This window comes from Hyperolius riggenbachi, chromosome 6, assembly GCF_040937935.1.
Source record: "Hyperolius riggenbachi isolate aHypRig1 chromosome 6, aHypRig1.pri, whole genome shotgun sequence".
NCBI classification, from domain to species: Eukaryota; Metazoa; Chordata; class Amphibia; order Anura; family Hyperoliidae; genus Hyperolius; species Hyperolius riggenbachi.
This window is the reverse complement of record NC_090651.1, coordinates 90,872,972-90,893,122: the sequence shown is the minus strand read 5'-3', so window position 1 is coordinate 90,893,122 and position 20,151 is coordinate 90,872,972. Positions and strand designations below refer to the sequence as shown.

At 46.0% G+C, this 20,151-nt stretch overlaps 1 protein-coding gene across 5 annotated transcripts in view; it reads left to right on the top strand.

The window, feature by feature from the left end:
* SEC16B (SEC16 homolog B, endoplasmic reticulum export factor) overlaps nucleotides 1-20,151 on the top strand; it is a 391,505-nt gene that overhangs the window by 32,059 nt on the left and 339,295 nt on the right. For all 5 annotated transcript variants that reach the window (XM_068239647.1, XM_068239646.1, XM_068239648.1 and 2 more), the window contains exon 2: nucleotides 2,898-2,998. The gene's annotated coding sequence lies outside the window, so the exon portion shown is untranslated. The remainder of the gene's footprint in view (nucleotides 1-2,897; nucleotides 2,999-20,151) is intronic.

The following is a 20,151-nucleotide window of genomic DNA, read 5'->3' as shown; positions in this document are numbered from 1 at the left end:
AATCTCACAACGATTACAGCAAAACGTTGGAAAACGTGATGGCAAATGCCGACGGAGAACTGGAATCTCAGTAGAAACCGGCCCTGCAAGTGTGTTCCCTCCCTTACTGCAATATGTTTCTGGACAATAACAATACATCATGCTATGAAAAATGATGTGCACATTATAATATGGCAAACCTGCGCTGTGTTGTGCCCACATTGTAGTAAGGCTGTTGTGCAATCCACATACTTTGAACTGCAAGCTGGCCTGTTTTCTTTGGGTTGCTGAAGGCAGTGAATTCACCACCTGTCAGTTGCTCCCATCCACTGGCCAAGCAGGTGGTGCAGGGCCGTGCTGAGGCAGAGGCAAGAGAGGCTCCAGCCTCAGGGCGCTGTGCAGGAGGGGCGCACAATTCAATCAGCTATCATTCCCCTATTGTGTTTGAAGCAGAGAGGAATAAGAAAAGGGGATACACAGCAGTGCCTGTATTTCAGATAACTAGAGATTAAGGTGTTTCGGGGTTGGGGCCCTGGGGCACCCCTTAGTCTAATAGCAATCAGTGTTTGACGGCTGGGGTTGGGAAGGATGGAGGGGCGGACTTTGGTGTCTCAGCCTTGGGTGCTGGAGGACCTTGTCCCGGCTCTGGGTGGTGGACAAGTGCAGCCCCCTCCCTATGGAGTTGCATCTGAGCATGTCGGTTACTATGCTCAGGCAGGACAGGTAATGTTGCTGCAGGACACACACAGAGTGTTACCAAATGCTGCCATGTAGTTACAGCCAAGTGGCGCTTGTGGTCAGCAGCTGGAACTACTGGACAAAGGAGCAGTTCAGCCTCCCATGGAAGAGCGGCCAAATGGTTGCTACTTTTTACAGCAGCCTCTAACAAACTCACAAATATAATATTTGAAACAACCCCACTGATCTCCATTGTCTATGTTGACAAACCCCATTTGTCGATATATAAAGTGGCACTTTATAAATGTGGTGTTTGTCACTTTCTACATATGGTGCTTGTCACTAATCTGCCATTAGAACATCAATGTCCTCTTTTATGAATCTTGCAATTTAAAAAAAGTGCTGTTATGCACGTGGTGCGACACATACAGTGAAGCATACAGTGCGTATAAAGTATGCTTCACTGCAAACGTTAGCGTGCGCTTTATGCGATACCACACTGCATCCATTCCATTATGAAATTAATCTGTACAGTAAATCTGTCTTGCGATACAGTTTCTTCTTGCACACTGCAAGCGATTCCGATTCAGATTCCGTTTTTTAATCAGTTTTTACCTCTGATTCAGATTCAGATTTGCAGTGTGCAAGGAGCAAACTGCAAATCTGAATCTGAATCTGAAGTAAAAACAGATTAAAAAGCGGAATCTGAATCTGAATTGCTTGCAGTGTGCAAGAGGCCTGCATTCAGTGTGACACATTTGATAAATACTATTATAAAACACAGAAAACCTGCTATACAATCCTAGTGCATAACATGAACAATTTCTATAGTAAAGTGCTTAATATCGCATACATTATCCAGAAACACACGTTTTCGGCCTTTTTTCAAGCGCAGTGATTTTTGAATTTGCCCCAAAACGCTTGTGCAATGAATCTCTATGAGAAGGCTCATACCAGCGCGGTTCATGCGCTATATGTTCAGCAAAGTGGTGCCTAGTCCATTTTTGGGGTGATTTTGCTATAATGGAAGATATAGGAAGAGCGCTAAACGCTCACAAAACCTCTTTGTGGGGCGATTGCATTTGTGTTGTGAAGAATAAATACCGTATATACTCGCAAATAAGCCGAGATACCCACTTTTCCCTCAGAAACTAGGAAAAAGTGATTGACTCACGTAAAAGCCTCCACCCCCCCAATATAGCCCCCTCCACAGTAGCCAGATGTTCCCTCAGTACAAGTCAGACCCCCTCCCCATAGCCAGATGTACCCAAGGATGATACAGCTGTGTCTCAAGAAGCCACTAGATGGCATCATAGATATGAGACACAGCGATTGCCACACAGGAAGAATCCCTATCATTGCACCGCTGACACATTACTTGCACGCTGCGCTTCACAAGCCAGGGGACACAAGTAATCTTGAGCAGCACACTCTGCACACAATGTTGCAGGCGATGAGGGGCACGGACACAGCAGGGAGCCAGCTGGCAAGAGCAGGATCACTAGTGCACAATCCTTACGCTCCTCTGCAATTAACAAAACCTGCTCCACCATCTATTTTGCCCCACCGACTCGCATGTAAGCCGAGGGGGTAACTTTTCAGCACATTTTATATGCTGAAAAATTAGGCTTACTGTATTTGCGAGTATATACAGTACATTATATTTATTCTTTAGCGGGTCAAAGAGTTCACTTCCTGACTTGCGTCAGGGAGTGAATTAAAAAAATGCTCTGTAAAAACGCTCAGAAAAGCGCTTTTCACAAAACCGGAACGTCCACCCAATCGACGGGAATAAAAAAAAAAATCGCTACAAAAGAACCGTAACGCAAGCGGAATGCAATGTGAACGAGCCCTGAAGGAAGTAATATTTGGATAATGCAGCCTGTTATGACGCAGTGGTGTGAACATGCCGTACAACACGTATAGCGGGAATGAACCCTGAAGCAGTCTGTCTGCCTTTTACGTAAAACAACACAACCTCAAACCTTTAAAAAATGTTGGGCCAATATTTGAACAACCAATCCTAATTTCACTTGTATGCTTCACGTCTGCTGTGCAGCAGATAAAGCTACCTCGCCACTGGCTGTGAAGGGTTGGTAAACTCGTCATTAAATAGTATTCTGTGGATGAGAACTGTGTCAATCCAGTCTTTCTTGTTTTATTTTTAGTTTCCCATAGGCCGGCTGAGGTTGTCAGTGTGAGGGTGTACCTTGACCCTTTGTTATCTGTTTTGTGTACAGAGAGTCCTGCGGCCCATGCGTGTATCTTTGGCTCCTGTGGCAGATGGACTTTAGCACATCTTGCAAGCAGATTCTGGCCTCCTCTGCCTTGACGGACCCAGGTGAGCCCTGCCGTGATTTTAGTACTGTATAGGTGACGGTTTTCTCATAGCTTAATTTTTTGTATGTCCTATGGGGTTAAGGAGGAGCTGAGCTTAGAGACACGAAGTAGTGAAAAGTAAAAGTGAATCAGTTATCGATATATAAAGACATTGTTCACACAGGACAGCAACATCAAAAACTTAGTTTTAGGAACTGCTGAAGAATTGTTGATTATTATAGTAGTGTAACGTTACTTGATGGAACCTGTAGGGGAAAAAAAGTGCCCAATTTGGGTACTTACCTTAATAGAGAGAAGTCTGAGCACTAGTCTAGTTTAGGGGACCCAGCAGGAATCCTCATAGGGAACAGTTCACTAATAACAGCACCCTATACAGTAAGAAGTGTTGTGATTGGCCAAATAGTGTGTCCATCGTTTACTACAACCTTTTTGAAACCTAGAAGTTTGAGAGGGTGCTATCCACCCAATCATGTTAGCTGAATTTCCCTATGAGATTACCTGCTGGTTCCCCTAAACTAGACTAGCGCTGATGTCTCTGGATGATCCCAGGTTTCCCCCATCCTGCTCCTTCTTGCCATTCCACCACTGTCCCCTCCGAAAGTCCACTTGTCGACCCTTAGGCTGCTTTCACAGTGGGACGTTACAGGCGCACGTTAGAGCAGCCTGTAACGCAGCCCAACTCACAGCGCTGAAAAATCAATGGGTTGTTCACAGTACCCACGTTGCGTTGGAGTATAACGCAGCACGGTAAATGAAAGTGTGTTCGGATGTTTGCACATGCTCAGTACTGTTTTTTTTTTTTTAATTTGCCGCATGTGCTGTTTTCGTTTGATAGTATGCGTCAAAAAGTACGCATCACGGACACATGAAGAGACGCATAACGCGGCTCTATATAACGTCCAACTTCAAAGCTAACATGCGTTGCGTTAGGGGGCACGTTATGCGACCTTAACGTTGCATCTAACGCAACGTCCAAGTGTGAAAGAGCCCTTATTTATGACTTGCGCATGTGCAGTGGCACGGGCCCACATGGGCTTTGGCGGAAAAAGCTGAGCCTGATCAGGTCCATGCTACTGTGCATGGGCGAGCCAGCTGCCATTGAACAGTAGCACGGACCCGATTGGGCTCAGCTTTTTCCGCCAACGCGCGTCTGTGCCAACGTGCAGCCACGAATGGCTAGGGGGAGGAAGACAGGGGAAGGGCTTCCCCCTCCTGAGGTACGGTGTTTTTCCTCCTCCAAGCTCAAAGGCCTAGTGCACACCAAAACCCGCTAGCAGATCCGCAAAATGCTAGCAGATTTTGAAACGCTTTTTCTTCTTTTTCTGTAGCGTTTCAGCTAGCGTTTTGCGGTTTTGTGAGGCGTTTTTGGTGTAGTAGATTTCATATATTGTTACAGTAAAGCTGTTACTGAACAGCTTCTGTAACAAAAACGCCTGGAAAACCGCTCTGAACTGCCGTTTTTCAGAGCGGCTTGCGTTTTTCCTATACTTTACATTGGAGGCAGAAACGCCTCCGCAATCCAAAAAATGCCTCAGCCCGGGAGTATGCGTTTCAGCAAAAAACCTCCCGCTCTGGTGTGAACCACCCCATTGAAATACATTGACCAAGCATATCTGCAGCCGCAAGCGGCTGCAAAAACGCCAAAGAACCCGCTCGGTGTGCACCAGCCCACAGATTTGTTTGGTACTTATCCGTTAGCCGGAAGCATCCGGCAGGTGGCACTGTTGTTGCTAATTTCAATCACAAAACTGTGAATGTAAACGCTGGATGCGCCCGGCTAAACTGTATGTAATGCGCCCGGCTAACTGAATGTAAACGCCGTAGGTGGTAACAAAATGTATATTAAAGAAGAGAGTTAATTAAATGACAAATAAGCCGGCGGCAATGTGACAGATCAAGCCGCCGGCTTGCTTCGTGTCTCGCTCTCCTCCCCCCTTGCCCTCTCTCGTATAGAGCCCTGGGGGGGGGGGGGGGGCGGACATGCGTGTCCCCCCAGAGTCGTTCGTCGCGGCCGGGAATCTTGCTTGTTTTATTGCGACGAACAACTCTGGGGGGACACGAGTCCCCTCCCCAGGGCTCTATACGAAAGAGGGCAAGGGGGGATAAGTACCATTTGTTTTAATAAGCTTGTATGAGGGAGATTCTGGAGTGAGAACGTTTTTATTTCTTCTTCCTTCTGGATGAAAGTAATATATCATAACTAGATGCATGATGGGAATTCCAACAAGCCATGTTTATTATTTTTTTTTCAGTATAAAACAAGCAGAATTGGAACAGGAAATTTTCACAAGATTAATCATATTCGGAAGTTTAATCATTGACTACCTGACAGCTTGATTAATTAACCCTCCTGGCGGTAAGCCCGAGCTGAGCTCGGGCTATGCCGCGCAGGAGGAGATCTCAGCCCCTGGTGGGGCGATTTGCACCATTTAAAGTGCTGTACGCGCAGCTAGCACTTTGCTAGCCGCGCGTACAGCTTGATCGCCGCCGCTCTGCGGCGATCGCCCGCACGCAGCGGCGGAAGAGGGCCCCCGCCAGTGCCCTGCACTGCCCGGACCAATGTATTCCTAATTTGCTGTGAGTGCTGCCTGAAGAGAGGTGACTAAACGTGCGGACTACACAGGGGCCCCTGATAGATGCATCTAAAAGGATGGGACTTCTTTATCACCTGGAATTGGTCTAAGACTGTGGAGTCGTGAGTATGCATATGCCCTGATAAATTGCAGCTTGGGAGATAGAACTGCTTTGCATGTGCCTGCGTACATCTATGCTTCACTAACCCATAAGCTTTATTGCATGGCTCAGGACTAGCACAATGCAAGGTACTGACATTCAGCCTCCAATGTTTTTGAGCCCAATGTGATCCTACCTGGGTGTCTATGAAGTCTATGTTAACCCTCCTTTATGCTCTCAGGTTGGCCTGTGTGTGTGTGTCGGCACAATATGTGGTGAGTTTGGCGGGCGCCCCGACGTATATGTGGACAACAGCGCTGTTGGTTTTAAATTGTGTCTTGCACACTGTTTTATGCTTTGATGAGTCACATAACCAATAAATGATTACCTTTTTCACGGCAACTAGGTCACGACTCACTTATTGATGTACAATTGTGGCAGTTGGGTGGAATTACCAAGTGAAATTGGGAATCTAATTGAACGTCTGTCCCCCTCCCCTTCCCCTGGCCCTCTTGATATAGCGCTATGGGCTGGATCGGAGGCGTCTGACGACAGGACGTCCGCTGACGTCCATGTCGTCATTCCGATCGTCGCCATGGCGACAGGAAAAGCCAAACAGGGGAGCGCGTTATATACGCGTTCCCCTGTTTGCTATTGATGCCGGCGACGATTGAACTAGAGGGACACATGCGCCCTCTAGTGGAGTTTCATGTAGCTACCACTCTGGTAGCTTTACATGAAACATAAAAAAAAAAAAAATTTGGATTTCTGCAATTTTTGCAGAAAAAATAAACCGCCAGGAAGGTTAATCAGCTGTCAGGTAATTAATCATTAGTTTCAAATTTGACTCCATTTGTGCAAAGATCTGGTTCAGCCCATGGTAATTCTGGCGCATGTAGAGCAAACAATTAGCAGAATTTGGGATTCAAGTTTGTTTCTAGGCATAACACACAGTTGGGGGGAGGTAGTTTCAAGACTTGTGTAAAAATAAAGCAGAGGAATTCTTTTTGGTTGGTTTGAACAACTGCCCTACTTTTGTTCCAGTTTCCTTCAAGAGAACTCGAGGTGGGTTCTCTTGAAGGAAACTTGCTAGCGTTTTGCGGTTCAGCACACTGTAACAAAATGAAAAATTATTCACAGGACCAATCAGGATAAAAACGCAAAACGCTACGCAACCGCTGAGCAAAAAAATACAATGTTGCAAAACGCGACCGCAAACGCGCATGAATCCGCTTGCAAACCGCTCAGACAAAACTCTAGCGGTAGCATTTCGCGTTTGCTGTTTTCAGTGGGTTCCAGGCCTCAAGGCTGATACACACATCAGACCATAGTCTTTTAAAAATGAAAGATCACAGACCAATTTTACCCCCTTCCATGTAGTATGAGAGCCATACCTACACAGTCTAGTCTATGGAGCTGAACTCCCCATCAGACAGAAATCTTTGCAAGATGCTGCACACACAGATGCTGTACAGACACAAAAGATCAGTATCTGCAAAAGATCTGTTCCTGCCAAAGATCCGTTCCTGCAAATTGCATTCATAGTCTATGAGATCTGCAGATCATCATACACACCTTGTTTAACCACTTGCCGACCGCGCACTCATACCGCGCGTCGGCAAAGTGGCAGCTGCAGGACCAGCGACGCAGTTCTGCGTCGCCGGGTGCAGGTTAATTAATCAGGAAGCAGCCACTCGCGCGAGCGGCTGCTTCCTGTCAATTCACGGCGGGGGGCTTTGTGAATAGCCTGCGGGCCGCCGATCGCGGCTCGCAGGCTAAATGTAAACACAAGCGGAAATAATCCGCTTTGTTTACATTGTACGGCGCTGCTACAATCTGCTAAGGCAGATCGGCGATCCCCGGCCAATCAGCGGCCGGGGATCGCCGCCATGTGACAGCAGACAGCATGTCGCTGGCTGCACAGGACGGATAGCGTCCTGTGCAGCCCAGATCACCAGGGGGGACAGGGAGGAGAGGGAGGGGGGGGGGATCTCGCCGCGGAGGGGGGCTTTGAGGTGCCCCCCCGCAACACCTATCAGGCAGGAGCGATCAGACCCCCTCAGCACATCATCCCCCTAGTGGGGAAAAAAGGGGGGCGATCTGGTCGCTCTGCCTGCACCCTGATCTGTGCTGGGGGCTGCACAGCCCACCCAGCACAGATCAGCTAAAACAGCGCTGGTCCTTAAGGGGGGGTAAAGGGTGGGTCCTCAAGTGGTTAACTGACATTCATCTGCAGATCAGACAATCCTCTGCAGATCTGAAAATCCATCCTGGTGGATCTGATCTGCAGAGGAATGTCTGTTAAATAAGGTGTGTATGATGATCTGCAGATCTCATAGACTATGAATGCATTTTGCAGGAACGGATCTTTCGCAGAAACAGATCTTTTGCAGATACTGATCTTTTGTGTCTGTACAGCATCTTTGTGTGCAGAATCTTGCAAAGATTTCTATCTGACGGGGAGTACAGCTCCATAGAATAGACTGTGTAGGTATGGCTCTCGTACTACATGAAGGGTGGTAATATTGGTCTGTGATCTTTCATTTTCCAAAGACTATGGTCTGATGTGTGTATGAGCCTTGACTCGCTGCATGCAGGCTTTGTATTAAAGTCTATGGCCTTGCAGTTCACATTCATTATAATGGCGTCAATTCACCAGAGGTTACCGCACTATTTATCACATGTTCGGTAATTTACCTCATGTGATAACTCAAAATAGCAATTCTTCAGAAATATAGGCTGAAATACCGACAGGTAAAAATTTGTGCGAAGTTCGTGCGATAACTGTGCGATAAATAGGCGGTAGTTATCCGTTATTTTTTCTCAAAATCACAATTCACCAGGGAAAAAAGGGTGTGTGGCCATTCGTTATTTTAGATCTATTTATCGCCTAAATGTACGTGGCGTTACGTGGTTTTTCACACAGCTGCTGCAGCTCACTCTGCAGCTAGTTTACTAGCAGCACACAGTAACAGCTTATACTGTACATATTTCAGGCAGCAGAGATCAGCACATTTACAATATTAAGCGTATTAAGCAATATTAAAGAGAATCTGTACTGTAAAATTCTTACAATAAAAAGCATACAATTCTATTCATTATGTTCTCGTGGGCCCCTCTGTGCTGTTTCTGCCACTCCCTGCTGCAAGCCTGGCTTGTAATTGCCATTTTTATGCAGTGTTTACAAACAAAAGATATAGCAAGTGATACACTGAGAGTAGCTCAGTGTGTGAGTCATACAGAGTGTGCAAGGGGCCTGGAGAGGGTGTGTATAGCTTATATCCAATCACAAGCAGCACAGCACATTCCAGCCTGACTGCCTCAGCTTGACAGAGCCGACAGAGGAGAGAAGATTAGATCATATAACAGAGATAATACAGCCACTGTGCAAATAGGAAAGGCAGAGCACATAGAACAGCAATAGGAACATATAGGATAGAAGAAATAAGGCTCAAAATTTTGTTACAGAGTCTCTTTAAGCATTTACAATATTAAGTGGATGGGTGAAACGGAGGAGGTATTTGGATAAATTTGTCATTGGGAGGGAGCGCAGAAAGGATCAGAACGGAGGAAGGGATTTGTAATGGAAGTGTAACGATTGTGGAACTTTCTCCGTGATCAGCGCACAAAGCGTGCGCTGACACGGCGGAAATCCTCCACAAGCGTATATTTGCAGGCACCCAGCAAAAGGTGCTACGCACCCGTAGAGGGAAAATTCCTGTCGGCAGATGGCGCTGGGGAGTGCAGAGGAACCAATCCTCTGCACCTCCACAAATGCCAGACAGGAATTGTACGAAGCGCAGAACGCAATCGCAAGAGAGGCGATTGCGAATGAGACGAGCAAAGGGACAGGTTGTATGTGTGTGCGCTAACCTAGTTGCCACCCCGCGACAGTGCACACACAACAGCAGATATGAAACAGGAACGCGATCGCGAGAGGTGCGATCGCCAGACGTGACACAAGGCAGATCAGAACAGAATACGAGGTTAGCAAAGGCACAGCAAATCATACAATGAGGAGGTGCAGAAAATAACAAACGCTAGCTAACCGCGAACACCGCACTCATTTGCAACAGTGCACGCGGTTATGCGCGGTCTCCATGTGATAAGCACAATAGAGACAAGCACGCCTAACTAACCATCGACAGACAAACATGTAACAACCGACGCGAGCGCTTGCTTAACGGTTACCTCACCGAGCCTTCAGCAAGCGGTCGTAGCAGACAAGACACACGAAAACAGGGACAAGCGAGAGATAGGATCCACAGCGCTAGCGAAAAGTGGCTAGCGCAATCCCAGGAGACAGAACAGAAGGATCCACAGCGCTAGCGAAAAGTGGCTAGCGCGATCCCAGGAGACAGAACAGAAGGATCCACAGCGCTAGCGAAAAGTGGCTAGCGCGATCCCAGGAGACAGAACAGAAGGATCCACAGCGCTAGCGAAAAGTGGCTAGCGCGATCCCAGGAGACAGAACAGAAGGATCCACAGCGCTAGCGAAAAGTGGCTAGCGCGATCCCAGGAGACAGAACAGAAGGATCCACAGCGCTAGCGAAAAGTGGCTAGCGCGATCCCAGGAGACAGAACAGAAGAGATAGCTGGTAGCAACCGCTGCACCAGCTATACTCCAAGAACAGAGATCAGAACCATTTCCTGTCGACCACCGCTGGGACAGGACAACAGCAACAGAACAAACAAACAGATAAACAATCCTAACTGCATTAGGGAATCTGCCTAGCACAGTTTCCAGGAATTACTCTAAGCTGATCTTCAAACAAAGTGCATGGCTGACACTCTCCAGAGTGTTTCACAGGAAGACTCCTTATGACCAGCCAAGCATTGTGGGAAAGACATAGTACTTATAGTACACGCCTCCAATGAATGTGGCCAGGCAATTTGCATGACAACGTATGCAAATTCCTCTGCAAGCACAAGCTGAAAAACTGACAGAAGCTCTTCTTTCCAGAGTCCTGCAGCATGCAAACCTACACAATGGTCAAAAGGCTGCCTGCCTGCACAGCCAGCTGAGCAAATCATCACAGGAAGGAGGGGGTCAAAATAGAGGGAGGGAAACCCTCTGTGGTCACGTGCTGGTAATAATCTTCTCCTCCTACCCACAATCCTTTACTTCCTGCTTCCAGAGCGGCAAAGTATCGCATACAAATCATTAACACTGCATAACTACCAACCTTTTTCTGCTCTGTTTCCGCATCCATATCTTTCCATTTCCACCTGCTACCCAACACTCCTCTAACTATCCTCGCACAACGGTGAATTGCAAACATTTTTTTAAAATACCACATTCGGTAAAATACCAACCTTTTATCACTTCCTAACACTGCTTTGGTGATTTGATGCCACTGTGTGTGTTATGCAACTGACCACTGTGAACCTAGCCTGAGGGTTTACCAACATAATCTGCTCATAGCATTCAGTAACTATTGACCCTTGTACTACATGAAGTTGGTAACATTTGGTCAGTGATTGGCCAGTCATAACAAAGTGTGTACCAGGCTTTAGGGTGAATACACACATGCAATTTTGATTGGCCAAGAACTTACTACATAGAGGGTGTAAAATTGGCCAGTGATTCGCCAATAAAATTGAATGCGCGTACCAGGTTTTAATCATACACAGTTTTGACTGGGCAGAGTTGAGACAGGTGTTCTTTAGCACAACCTCCTAGCTGATTTAATTGCAGAAACTCTCTGAATCATTTCTAGCAATGAAATGTATCAGCATTTTATGTCAGCATTACAATCACTGGCAATAGATGCTGCTGATTAGTTTATATTAATAGCTATAAGTTGCAGCTTTCAGTGATTCTTAGCACCACAGATATGTATTGCAGCTAGTTAGAGCAGCAGCTCTGTAGCTGGCTATAAATTGCTAGTAAGAGATCTGTAGCTGCTACATATCTCTGCTGCATGTCACTTTTGTGACATAATCATCTACACGTGTAGATGAGGCTGCGATCCGGCGGCTCGATTAGCCGCCAGATCGCCTCTTCCGCATACCCGCGCGTGCCCGCCGCGTCCCCGCTCGCCGCGCATTCGATTCCCTGCTCGTCCCCGCCGGTGCTGCTTATCTTCCGCTCGATTCTCTGCCATTGTCCCATCGCGGGGAGCGAGCAGGGAATCGGCGGAAGCAAGATCCGTCCTGTTGGATCTTATCAATCGAGCCGCATCAGCGGCTCGATTGATAAGGAGCATCGCGGCCGCATCTACGTGTGTAGATGCGGCTTTACAGTGAAGTTTTATCCTCCTGGAACAGATGATTGCTCTATCTTTTAAAGCAGACGTGAAGTGAGAGGAAACGGCCACTTCAGCATTTTATGTATAGGTGTGCTGGAATACGCTCAGGAGTGTGCATTCTGCTGTGATATACAAAATGACCCCTCAGAGAGACCACTGTGGGGGCAGTAGCGGTGAGGAAACCAGTGTGACTACAAAACTCACAGGGGGTGATAAATGCCCCCTCTGTTTATAGTTGAATGAACTATTTTTGCCTGTTGTGCTAGCTTGCAGCCTTGACTATATTGTACAGTTTCGTGGACAGAACAGGTTAACTGGTTAAGGATGACACTAGTTGAAATCTACGCCCTGTTTTGATGTTGATGTGGCTGCCAGGGCGTAGTTTTCAGCTCACTGCCGCATGTTCTCATCGCTCCCGCCACTGACTTCCCACCGCAGCTCAGGCCCCGTTCACACTGCACGCATTTCCAGAAATGCGTTCGGGAGGCCGACACGCACGACATCAGACAGCGCATAGAGTGCACTGTCTGATGTTCACACTGCATGCGTTCCGGACCTGTGCGGTCCGGGAACGCATGCTGCACGCATTTTTTGAAAAAATGCGTGGCTGTCCCATTCACTTTTCAGTGATGGGATCAGCCACGCAACACACACAAACGCGGATGGCGTGCGTTCGCATGCGTTGCGTTCCGCACACATGGCCATCCGCGTTTGTGATGTGAACGGGGCCTCACTCGCTCTGTCGTCTTTGTGAGCTGGTCAGGAGCCGCAAGCAACTCCCATTGGCTTACATTGATAGACACGGTCAGGAACCAATGAAAGCGGCTCCTAACCAGCTCACAGGAACTCTGCCATCATAGAGACAGCATATTGGGTAGCCTGAGGTTCCCGGGGTGCGGTGTGGATGGCAGTTGCAGTGGGCATGTGCGGTGATTCATCGGTGTTCCGCCGTTTCTTGTACTAGCGCTCTCTGGTCCTTAAAAGGGCTGGTACTTAAGTGGTTAATTTTTATGAAACAATTTCATTCTGGAGTGAGTATTTCGTTTATGTAGGTGGGACTGTGTACAGTTAACCACTGCCCCTCCCCCGGGACAAGTAACTACATAATTAGGTCCCTGTAAATTCCTTCTTCACCTCGCAGGGATGTAGCTACTACGTCCCTTGCCACCGCATGCTCCCGCTCTTGTTATCGCCGCTGATCGTTAGACGGTTCCCATTCATTAATCTCTGTCCTCGTGTGAATGATCGCAGGCATCAATGAGATGCCACAATCATTTGTTTACTTCCGATGGAACAAATCCAAGCATGACTTCCTATTTAGCGTACTATAGGTATGCAATAGGAAATAATGCACAAGGGCATCTTGTAGCCAAATAGTAACATTACACCTACACATAATTATTTTTTTCAAAAAAAGACCCACAAATACATTTAAAATTAACACTTTACCTCCCCCCTCCCATATTTACTCAATTTTTTTTTTGCTTTAAAAAAAAATACAATTAAAAAAAATACATAAATAGTTACCTTAGGGACTGAACTCTTTTAATACATGTCAGAATATTTCATTACTGTTAATTTTTAAACTATGGGCTTGTAAATAGTGATAGACACAAAACTAAAAAAATGCACCTTTATTTCCAAATAAAATATTGGTGCCATACATTGTACTAGGAAAATAGAAAAATTACACAATTTGTTCATAGCATTTTGAATCTGTTGACCCTTATACTAAATGGAGGTGGTAGCATTGGCCAATCAAAATTGAAATTGTGTACCAGGCTTTAAAAATATATCAGCATATACCCTGTTTTCAACAGATGCAGGGTTCTTACACACATTTAATTTTTATTGACCAATTTTACCACTCCCGTATAGTATGAGAGCTTAACTACACAATGGGCTCTATTCACAATCAGGCATGCGGTAAAGGATTTTTTACCGATAAATTACCGGCAGTGGTAATGTCCAAATTTTTTCCACAATCACTAAAATGTTTCTGCATGCAGGTATATTGCGGAAAAAAACTGCGGTAACAGGCAACATGCATTAAACTTGCGATAAACATGTGGAAAAAAGTAGCATGTGGAAAAAAGTAAATTGCCCGCAAAAAGTTTTCGGAAAATGATTGTGAATAGAGCCCATAATATCCAAAGTATTCAAAATCTGTTGGCCCTCATACTACATGGAGGTGGTAAAAATGGCCAAACGTTAAAGGGTACTGAGCTGTGTTTTTGTTTTTTTTTACTTTTTTTTTTTTTTAAAACGAGGTAGGTTCATAATGGTGTGTATAACCTCTGGGGGTGTTCGAAGAGCATCATTACTTACCTGCGGAGTGCTGCTCTTCTGGCCCGCGGTTCATTTGGGATCATACATCTTCTCAAGCCGACTGCAGCTTCTGCCGGCATTTGTAATTCCTGGGGGGGGAGGGAGGGGGGAGGGTCAGACGCACTCCGTGATACATGGCAGAAGCTGCTGTTGGCTTGAGAAGATGAAGGATTCCAAATGGGCCAGGGGCCAGAGGAGCAGCAACCTGTAGGTGATGCTCCCCCTGATTCCCGCAACCCCAGCATCACATAAAAAAAAAATGCTGCGCAGGCGCAGAATGCTCCCAGCGGGAGCGTGACAGGGAAGCGTGTGGGGGCTGACAGCGCCTGCGCCAACTGGCCGAATTACCGGGCCACCTAGCGGAGGATCCAGGCAGCGGAGGAGGATGGTGAGGGACTGATCAGGGGACTGGATGAAGTCCCAGGTATGTATTAAAACTTCTTTTTTATTATTTTTTTTTATTTGTCTCGGACACTCTTTAACCTTCCTGGCGGTAAGCCCGAGCTCGGGCTAAGCCGCGCAGGAGGATTTTTCAGGCCCCGCTGGGCCGATTTGCACAATTTTTTTTTTATTACATGCAGCTGGCACTTTGCTAGCTGCATGCAGTGCCCGTTCGCCGCCGCTCCACGCAGAATCGCCGCTACCCGCCGCGCAATGACGCCCCCCCCCCCCCCAGACCCCATGCGCAGCCTAGCCAATCAGTGCCCGGCAGCGCTGAGGAGTGCATCGGGACTCCCTTTGACATCACGACGGGGGAAGCCCTAATGGAAATCCCGTTTAGAACGGGATTGCCTGATCGCCGGAGGTGATCGGAGGGGGTAGGGGGATCCTGCAGCTCAGCAGCTGTCATGTAGCTAGCCTAGCGCTACATTAAAAAAATAAAATTAAAAAAAAGTGCTGCGCTGCCCCCTGGCGGTTTTAATTGACCGCCAGCAGGGTTAATGGATACCACATGCAAAAGCATCTGGTAAAATCTGAAGCTGTACTGGGTAGGGAGGCATAATCAAATACTCACCGCGCCTCCCATTTCCCTCCGTCCCTCGCCACTCTTCTCTGGTCCGTCTCATTGTCCTGGGCAACTTCGGCAACTGCAAACCCGGATATACAGTGCTGCACATGCACAGAGTATGTCCGTTCTGCTCCCCTGTGGCCGCGTAGTGATGTCACAGTACAGGAATGCACTCACTCCTGCATCCCGGTGTGAGCACTGATTAGAGACGTGGGAGGAGCAAATGTGCTCTTGTCCTGTGACATCACTCGGGGCGCCCACAGCGGAGAAGAACGGACATGCTACGCATGCACGGCACAGTATGTCCGGGTTTGAAGTTGCCAAAGTCGCCCAGGACAACAGGACAAACCAGAGAAGAGCTGCAGGGGACGGAGGGGCACATGAAACGCCGTGAGCATTTTATTATTCCCCCCTACCCAGTACAGCTTCAGTTTTTACTAGATGCTTTTGCATCTGGCATCCTTTAGGCCAGGGTCACACTTAGCAGAATAAGGGTGCGTACAGACATGCGACTATAGTCGTTTGAAACGATCGTTACCGACGGCATTGCCCGACGATCGTTTGTAAAAAGTGCACAAACGATCATTAAAACGACCGACCAACGAGATATGTCGTTGGTAAAGAACGATCCATTCTGCCAGATCTTTTCCAACGACCATCGTTCAAAAAGTAATGTCTGTACAACGATCGGTCGTTGATCGTTCGTTCTCAAAGCTTTGCACATGCTCAAACAGTTCTTTTTGACACTTGTGTTTGAAATCAGTTTATACATCATGTTGCGCACGCAACGCTCGTTCCAAGATCGTTCGTACACGAACGATGTTCAAAGTAGCCTTTCTTCAAATGATCATCGGCCGATACCTCCTTTAACATCGTTCGTCGTTCAGAACGAACGATCGTTATTGTATGTCTGTACGTAACCTTAGTCTTCCCCATAGAACATATTGGAAAACTCATGCGACTCTGCTAAGTGTGACCTTGGCCTTAATTTAAAACAAGGGTGTGAGTAAAATCCAGCAAGAGGAGTGCCTATGATTAACATGCCTCCTTGCAACTGACACAGAGCCTGAAGGCAGCACATAATGTCTTGGTCTCTGAATACTCAGCATGACACACTTCACTGATGTCAAATGAAAGATCACGCTGACGAGAGACGGAAGTGAAGTCCTGTCAAGAAGATCATTCCATTCATTGCAGTCAGATAAAGGTCTGTCCCAGGCACTCCTCTCACTGTATTTAGCCCTCTCTCTGGTTTGATGGGGAAGTGCATAGATGAGCCAGAAAAAAACAAGTTTGGGGCTTCTTTTACGCTGCAAATCGCAATTCCGATTTGCGATTCCAGTTTGTGATTTTGACTGGATGCTACCAACACAATAAGGAAAAATGTAGCATGTAGGACCTTGTTTTAATTGCATGAAAAATTACATCAAAACCAGAATCGCGTGTGGTGTAAAAGAGGCTTGACTGGAGTTGAATGAAATACACTTCATATGACACAAACCGATTGATGCATTACATCACAAAGCCAGCTACTGCAAGGATGCACCATTCCTCCACTTAGTAGTGACACCGGCAGCAATAAAACCACTAACATAATAATATAAGCTCTAAAAAAATGTAAAAGAAAACTTGATGAGGATTGTCAGGAGTCTCACTCTACGGGCTGGTGCACACCGAGCGGCTTTTTGGGCGTTTTCAGATCCGCTTGCGGCTGCGGATCTGCTTGGTCAATGTATCTCAATGGGGTGGTGCACACCAGAGCGGGGGGCGTTTTGCAGAAACGAAAAATGCCTGGGTGAGGCATTTTTTGGATTGCGGGTGCGTTTCTGCCTCAATGTTAAGTATAGGAAAAACGCAAACCGCTCTGAAAAACGGCACTTCAGAGCGGTTTTGCAGGCGTTTTTGTTACAGAAGCTGTTCAGTAACAGCTTTACTGTAACAATATATGAAATCTACTATACTGAAAACCGCAGCAGCAATCCGCAAAACGCTAGCAAAACGCCATAGAAAAATAAAAAAAAGCGTTTAAAAATCTGCTAGCATTTTGCGGATCTGCTAGCGGGTTTTGGTGTGCACCAGCCCTCAATGCTGCACACCAAAGATGTACAAGAGATAGGGCAGCAAATCACTGCAGACTCCACAATTATAGGCCTTTTTTCCACGGACTGTTGATAGGCAGTGAAATGCCTCTCAAACTCTCACAACTACTTGCTGCTGCCTGGTAACTGCTCACTGCTGCTTGGTAACTGCTACCTGGCAACTTCTTGCTGAGCACACAGTTTAACTGCCCATGTGAAAAGGCCCATAGAAATCTGACAAAGCACAAATACTGCAACATTAGTTTTGACCTTATGGCTATTCCCACCACTATCACTGTCCAAAAAAACTTTGGCTGTCTCACCTAATGGCAAAGTGCTATATATATGTAAATATTTACCTTATAATACAGACAGTGTCATGATTGCACTCTTCACATATAAATTATTACAAAAAAAAAAAAAAAAAAAAATTCAGGGTAGAAACACACTAGCAGAAAAGTTGTCGTTGTTGAAAATGCACATAGTCAAGTCAATGGGCCACATGGAAAATGTTTATGCTTGCGTTCTGCAATGTGCGTTTTTTAAAACGCAGGACTTGCTGCATATTTTGCAAAACGCATCTAAAATGCACGTAATGAATGTGAATGGTGACGCAGAGGTATTGCGTTTTAGTGCGTTTTTTCTTAGGCATTTAAAAAATAAAGTTTGATGTATTTCCACTTCCTGTTGACTTCCTAGTGATTAGCATAAAATGCATATCAAAAACGCATGAATGCAAAATGCGTTTTATATATGCGAACCGCACACGCATTATAACGCATGCAAAACGCAATAAAAAAGCATGTGCGGAACAAAAACGCAAGACGAAAACGCACACAAAATGCATTTGCAGCAAAACACTAACTTTCACGCACTGTCTAGTGTATTTCCACCCAAACGCTTAACAAGCCCCTAACTCCACCCAGATTCTGATTCATGCATAATTACATTATTACCCAATCATAATGCCTTTATTTTGGATAAGCCTCACCAGCCAGTCATTATTGCCGACCCTATGCTTAGTGCAGCCAATTACATTGCACAAATAGTCATGGCTCCCAGTTTTATTTTAAAGTGTCACAAATATGAATTCATATCTGAACATGCTCAGAGTATAACCAACCAAACACAAAAATACTCAACATTTTCACTTAATACGACAGAATGCTAAGTACACAAATGAGATAAACGTCTTTGGAAAATGAAAGATCTAATGCTAGGTACACACAAGAGATAAAAGTCTTTGGAAAATTAAAGATCTGAGTCCAATTGTAACCACCTTCCATGTAGAATGAGAGCACACCTACACAGTCTATTCTATTCAGCTGAGTACACCCATCAGATAAAAAGTAGGTTTGAGATCTTTCTAGGGATGCTGTGCACATGCAAAAGATCAGTTCCTGCAAAAGACCTGAAAAAGCTTTCATTGCCTATTTACTTCTTTTTCATACATGAAATATCTGCAGATTTCATACATACCTTGTTTAATAAACAATAATCTGCTGATAAGATCCACGGGGATGGATCTGAAGAATTGAGAGATTAATACATTTTGTTATCTTTTGTGACCTTTTTTACAAAGATTATCTGCAGATTATCTTTGATCTTTCATTTTTAAAGGATACCAGAAGCCAAAAGGCTCTGGTAAAATGAAACCTGCACTGGGTAGGGAGAGAAAATTAGATACTTACCGTTTCCGTCGTTCCCCGCCGTCAGTTGCCGGTCTTCTCCTATTCCTCCCAGTGTCCTGGCGACTTGGCTGACCTTTTAACCTGGATTATCTTCGCTTCTGCCTGGCGCATAGTGACGGGGAGAAGTACACACACTCCCCCGCCTCCTCCGTCCTAGCGTCATGCGCTCCACTGAAAAGCCAGCATCAGACGCTAAGTGATTAGCATCTGACACTTGCTTTTCAGTGGAGCGCAGGTGCTAGGACAGAGGAGGCGGGGGAGTGTGCAGAAAGAGTTTTGGCATTAAATATCATCAGCCTCATACCAATATAAAAAGTTTGTGTCCTTATTCAAGCCTTTGTCCACAGCTTTGAACCAATATATAAATTTTGTTTCTGCTATTAATCTATCTTTTGACGATTTGAAGCCACCCTTCAGGGCAGTGACACAAAGATCATTTATGCTGTGTCCATTGGAACGAAAGTGTGTAGCAGCTCGGAGTACAGATTTGGTATCATTAATAGTGTGCCTGTGTCCGTTCATACATTTGCACTGAGTTTGTCTAGTTTCTCCCACGTACATACCTTTGGGGAATTTAGCACACATGATCAGATATACCAGATTGGTGGAACCACAGGAAAATGTACCTTGTACTCTGTACTCCTGTTGTGAACCTGGTATCGTTAACCTATCAGTGGAGCAAATGTGTCTGCAGGTCCAACACCTTTTTTGTCGGCATGGTGATGTTCCGTTCTGTTGTGGCCTATTCAAAGAACTTCTGACAATCATCTGTTTTAGATTGGGTGGTTGACGATATGACAAGAGGGGAGGTTTAGGGAATATCTTTCTTGGTCTATAATCTTTGTGTAAAATGGGATAAAATTCCTTGGCAATCCTCCTTAGGGAGAACCCGAGGTGGTTTTTACAAAAGATAATAGGACTCTCACTCTCCTCCCATTGCGGGGAGCAGGCGAAGGAGACACAGATTGACAAATGCAAGGTAAATAGCAGGCTAGTGACAAGCAGATTGTCGCTAGCCGAGCACTATTTTCAGGGGGGACAGCAGAGCACAGGGAGGGGGGGACTAGCAGCGCACAGTAAGGACACCGAGGCATGTCATTGTGCAGAGCACATGCTTCACATGC